The sequence below is a fragment of the Carettochelys insculpta genome, chromosome 19 (genome assembly GCF_033958435.1).
Source record: "Carettochelys insculpta isolate YL-2023 chromosome 19, ASM3395843v1, whole genome shotgun sequence".
Lineage (NCBI taxonomy): Eukaryota > Metazoa > Chordata > Testudines > Carettochelyidae > Carettochelys > Carettochelys insculpta.
The window spans coordinates 5,168,568-5,174,567 of NC_134155.1; positions in this window are offsets into that span (position 1 = coordinate 5,168,568).

Consider the following 6,000-nt stretch of genomic DNA (forward strand, 5'->3'; position numbering starts at 1 on the left):
CCGTAGCCCCCTTTGCCAGCAGCTACAGCCCATAGGGCTATGGGGGCAGTGTTTGCAGGCAGCAGCTTGCAAAGGTCCCTGGCCTCCCTCTGCTTAGGAGCTGCTGCCAGCGTGGTGCTCCGGGAGCTGCACTGCCCCCTTCCTGCACCCCAGCTCGTCGCCCCCTCCCAGAGCCAACAACAGCACCCAAACTTCCTTCCTGATTAACTCTCCTCTGGGCCCAGGGCTACTGGATTTTTGGAGGCCCTGGGGCTTGGAGTGGGCTCCAGGCTGAGGCAGGGAGCGAGGAGTGGACAAGGATAAGGCAGGGCTTGGCATGCAAGCTCTGGGTGGTGTGGGAAGTGCTCACCTTGGTCAGCGCTTGGTTGGTGGGGCTAAGGCAGGATCCCTGGGGCCTTCCCTGGCTCCATGCTGCTCTGCTCTCTGTGGTTCCCAGCCAGTGGGGTTACATTGCAGGGATTCCCTGAACCTTCCTCACTTTGGGGCAGGTCAGTGAGCTGCAGTGGTGGTGAGCACCGAGGCTCGGAGTCTGGCGTCCAGACCGTGGTCCTGAGACTTGCCACCAGCCGGATGAAAACATGCAGGGGGCTGCAGCCCCTGCATGAATCTGGCCCTCCTCCCAGAGCCTGCACTCAGCACCCCTGCCCAGCGCCACTGTTTTCATTCACTTCCTGTTGCTTGTGCTATCGGAGGAAGGAGGGTTGCAAATAATGAAAACCCGAGGCCGTTCCAGGAGAATATTCTCTCTCGGCTGGGTCGTGAGAAGCTGCACAAAGAGCTCCACTGATGCTAAGTCTGCTTTTGGGGCTCTGGCTGCAAGCAGTTTGTTAAGGTTAATCGCTGTAAATAGCCATTATGTTGTGTTTCTATTAATCGTACGCTCATTAGGGCTGTTTTAATGACAGGTGGGGGGAGGGAGGGAGATATGGGATCTTGTGCTCTCAAGACTCTGTCAACTGCTACTTACTGGTATGGTTCAGTATAATTAGCCCAGCACTGGTGCCAGATGAAATTCCTTTTAATCATCAGCAGCCTCCCACTTCCCATCCGAGCAGCCTCTTTTCCCAGCAGGGGCTGCTGTCCCCGTGGCCTGCTAGACCCTGCCATTCTCGCTGATTAAACTGGAAGCATAGGCGGGAAGATGAGAATCTACAGCTTGCCAGCTGGGGCCTGGCTTTGTAACAACTCACTAACATTGCACGAGGAAGCTGTAGTATTGGGTGGGATAGTCCCGGTTCCCCGTCTCCAGCCACACTCGTCTTTGCCCTCCGGGTGATCTACAGGGCAGCCCCCTGATTCAGGCAGCAGTTGGACCTCCGGGAGACTGGGGGAGACACTTTGTGCTCTACTGCTCAGGAAGCCAAGCTCAAGCAGCCTGGCAGGGCCATCTGAGCCCCAGTGAGGGGGAATCGAGACCACCGTTCCCTCAAATGTTTTCCATCCAGGTGCGGAATACATTTTATGTGCAACGAGGCATGCATGGCTGCGCACCACCAATAGAAACGCATGCTGGCGCTGCCTGGGGGCACTTTGCTCATCAGCTGGGCAGCACTGGAATCTCTCCTGGGCAGCCACCCATGCTCTCAGCTTACAGAGAACACTCATCAAGAGCAGCTTTCGCAGTGGGGCATCTGTGCCTGTGTGGATGTGGATAGCCCCATCCCGGCGCCCGGCAGAGACCAAGGGTGTGTTTAGACATGGTGATTATGCAGAAGCCCAAAGCTCTAATGTCCCCTCCCACTCTGGCATCTCAAGGGGCTGGAGCTAACTATTGTGACGGAGGACAGCTGCCCCTGCCTCCTAGTGCAGGATAGCAATGTGCAGCAGGTCTGCTTTTGCTGCACTAATGGACTAACCCATCGCTGGGACCTCTCTAAGTTCTCCCTTACCCACATGACTGAATCTTTTCCTGGGAAGGCTCTGCAATATCCATTTGCACTCAGGCCTTGGTTTATCATAGAATCATAGAATGCTAGGACTGGAAGGGACCTCGAGAGGTCATTGAGTCCAGCCCCCTCTCCTCATGGCAGGACCAAGTACTGTGTAGGCCATCCCTGAGAGACGTTTATCTAACCTCTTCTTAAATATTTCCAGAGATGGCGATTCCACAACCTCCCTTGGCAATTTATTCCAGTGTTTGACCACCCTGACAGTTTGGAACTCTTTCCTAATGTCCAACCTAAACCTCGCTTGCTGCAGTTTAAGTCCATTGCTGCTTGCTCTATCCCCAGAGGCCAAGAAGAACAAGTTCTTCGTCAAGTGTCCCCGTGGGTGCTCCACGATAGGTGTTGGGCTCGCCCGGCGCCACAGATCGGAAACTTTCCAGCAGTTTCTCCTGGATCATGCATGCGCTGGCACGCGCCGCTCCCTTGCACGTCCCTGCCCACGTGCGCAATCCGGTCCCCACCAGTTCCTTCTCAACCGCCATTGGCTGCAGACGGAATCCGCTCAGGTTACGGCCAGAGTCAGCTTAGTTAGAGTTTTTTCGTGTAAATTGTTGGGTTTTTTTTTTCCAAAAATATATAGTAAAAAGAGAGAGAGGAGCGGAGAAGGTGTGGGGACGTGAAGGCCAGTAGGCCTCCTGCCGCGGCAGGCTGGGGTCTGCGAAAGGGGAACAGGCACAAATCTAGTGCTAAGTACCCTATTAACAGCTCAAAAGACTCACCGCGATGGCCTCTTCAGGATTCAAAAAGTGTAAGTCCTGCTGCGAAGCTATGCCGGCTTCCGATGGGCATAGTCAATGCATTAGGTGCCTGGGGGAATCCCACGTTACCCAGAAGTGTTCCCATTGTGCTAAGCTCACAGCCAGGGCCAGGAAAGACAGAGAGATGCCGCTGAAAATGCTGTTGTTTGATAAGGCTCTCCAGCCCAACGTGCCGGAGAGGACTCAACCGGAGGGACCCCCTGGGCTCCATAAAAGGAAGGCAGCTTCCCTCACCCCCTCGGTGCAGAAACGGAGGAAGCTCTCTCCAGCCTGATCCCTGCCGGCGGTCACAGCGAGCGGGACGGGCATAGCACACAGCCCCCAGCTGCATACCCAAACAAGCGGCAGCACAGCAGCGCATGTGGCAGAGGCTGAGCCTCCGATTACTAAACAGCCGGCACGCGCAGCTCCCAGAGCGGCGGCCAGGCAAGCGCTGGAACCGGCGGCACCACCACAGGCGCCACCGACCCCTGTGGCGCCAGCGGTGCAGGGCCATCAGGCACACAGCCTGCAGACACCAGAGGACATTATCCGCGCGGCACCGCAGCTGAGCGTGCCAAGCGCAGCACCGACAGCGGGGCTGAGATCCCCGGCACGGGAGGGGGCGGTGCCAGCCCTGCAGGGGAGGGGAAAGGCGAGAGCAAAAACCCTGCACTGCAGCCCCTCTCCAGACAGGGCTGCAATGCTGCTGTCAACAAGCCCTCCCCTTATGCTGCGCACGCCACCCAGAAGATCTGGGTCTCTTCCAGCCTATCCAGAGCCTCCTTCTCCATTCCTCCAACCAGCATCACCATGGCTTGGGCCACCTTCACCCTTTCTGGGATTGGATCCCTTGGAGTACTATCACAAACCAGTTTCACCACTGTCTGAATCATTGCGGAGATCTCGCTCTCCCAGACACCGGGGGTACGCACCCCGAGAGTGGTCCAGGTCTCCATCCCTGGACCCATGCCCGTGCTGCCATGGTCGCTCTTACCATGCTGGACACAGACACCCCAGGCATACACCTAGGGGCAGGTCCCCCCCGGCCGTCCAATACCCCCGTAGACACTCCCGGCCGGGGACGGAAACACAGCTGTCTCAAGGGGAGTTAATTTTGGAACCCCGAGACTTTCCTTCGCAAGCCTCTAGTGCGCGGGTGTACCATCAACCGCAGGAACCTGAGAGTTCGAGGGAGGCTTACCCTAGCGGTTCTTCCTTGTCCTCCCCCGACGAGGCTACAGCCCCCGGGGACGTTGCTTCCCCGGACGACCTCAAACGGTTTCAAGAGCTGTTTAAAAGGGTGGCTTTCATGCAAGGCATCCAAACAGCAGAGGTACAGGAGAAGCATCACAAACTCCTGAAAAATCTAAGACCCCCGGCTTCATCCAAAATCGCTATCCCGCTCGACAAAGCCATCATGGAGTCAGCCACCACCATATGGCAGACCCCGGCTTCCACTCCACCTACAAACAAGAGAGCGGATAAGAAATACTTCGTCCTGGCGAAGGGCATGGAGTTCCTCTTTAGTCACCCACAACCAAATTCATTGGTGGTAGAATTGTCTCAGCAGAGATCAAAGACTTCCCAGTACAAATCGGGGGGTTCAGACAAAGATGCCAAGAAGCTAGAGCTGTTTGGCAGAAAGGTATATTCCTCCTCCACCCTGCTGTTGAGAATGGCAAATTATACAGCACATCTAGCGAACCATAATTTCGACAATTACTCCAGGCTTACTTCTCTCATGGATCCGCTTCCGGAAGATAAGAAGCCGGTGCTAAAGGCGATTGTGCAAGAGGGCTATGCGGCTTCGAGGACGGGAGTCCAGATCGCCCTGGACGTGGCAGACATGGCGGCACGCTCAAGGGCTACAGCAGTGGTCATGCGCAGGGAATCCTGGCTTCAGACATCGGGTATCCTGAGGGATCTGCAGGCGAAGATTGTTGATCTTCCCTTTGACACGCAGAAGTTGTTTGCAGATTCAACCGACTCGGTCCTCCACTCCAGTAAGGACTCCAGAGCTACACTTAGAACCCTGGGTATTTATACCCCTCCATATAGGAAGAAAAAGTATTACCCTCAGCAAAGACGATACCCGTACCAACCACAGCGTGCTCAGTACCAATGGGGTTACGACCAAGGGCGACATCAACAGCAGCAACAGTATAGAACTCCCAGGTGACGTTCTCAACAAAGCTGTGCATCCTCTGGGCAGGCCCAAAGGCAACAAGCTTGACGGGCAGGTCGAGGGCTGCACTACCACTACCATCGCGCAATGCCATTCCCAGCTAATGTTCCATCATCACCTCCGACCGTTCCACCCCCAATGGCAAAAGATCACCACAGACAAATGGGTACTGGAGATCATAGCCACGGGTTACGCGATCCCCTTCCAGTCGCTCCCACCGCCGAAACCTCCGCCCAGGCCCCACCTCAGAGATGCTTCCCAGAAGGCGAGACTCAAACAGGAGGTGAACCATCTTATGTTCATAGGGGCAGTGGAAAGAGTGCCGGAGCGATTCCAGGGGAAAGGTTTTTATTCACGCTACTTCCTTACAGAGAAGAAAACAGGAGGCTGGAGGCCCATCTTAGATCTTCGGGGCCTCAACCGGTACTTGCGCAAACAGCGTTTTTGGATGATCACAGTCGCCTCTATATTCACAGCACTGGACGATGGAGATTGGTTTGCAGCCCTCGACTTACAAGATGCGTATTTTCATATAACGATCCACCCGGCACACAGACGCTTTCTCCATTTTATGGTCGGCAAGGAGCATTTCCAGTACAAGGTTCTTCCATTCGGCCTCTCCTCGGCCCCCAGAGTCTTTACCAAAACCCTGGCAGTGGTGTCAGCCTACCTGCACAGATGGGGTATTTATATTCCCATACCTGGATGACTGCCCACTGAAAGGGGCCTCGAAGGCAGAGGTACTACGCATGATACGCGTAACAGCAGACACGTTTTCTCCGCTGGGCCTGGTCATCAACCTCGCGAAGTCCAAGACCGACCCCACACAAGACATAGAGTTTATAGGGGCACGTATAAACTCTATTACAGCAAGGGTCTATCTACCTGATGCCCACTTTCGCACCATCAGTTCACTGGTGCAAGTCATTACATACAGCCCCACGGTGCCGGTCTTAACGTGCTTGCAGCTGCTAGGCCACATGGCGGCGGCAACGTTTGTGGTGCAGAACGCCAGATTGCATATGCGCAGCCTGCGACATTGGCTTGAGAGCATCTACAAGCCGGCATCCCACACAGTCCGCAGGGTGGTGTCGCCCATGACAGAGGTGCGCAGATCCCTGCAGTGGTG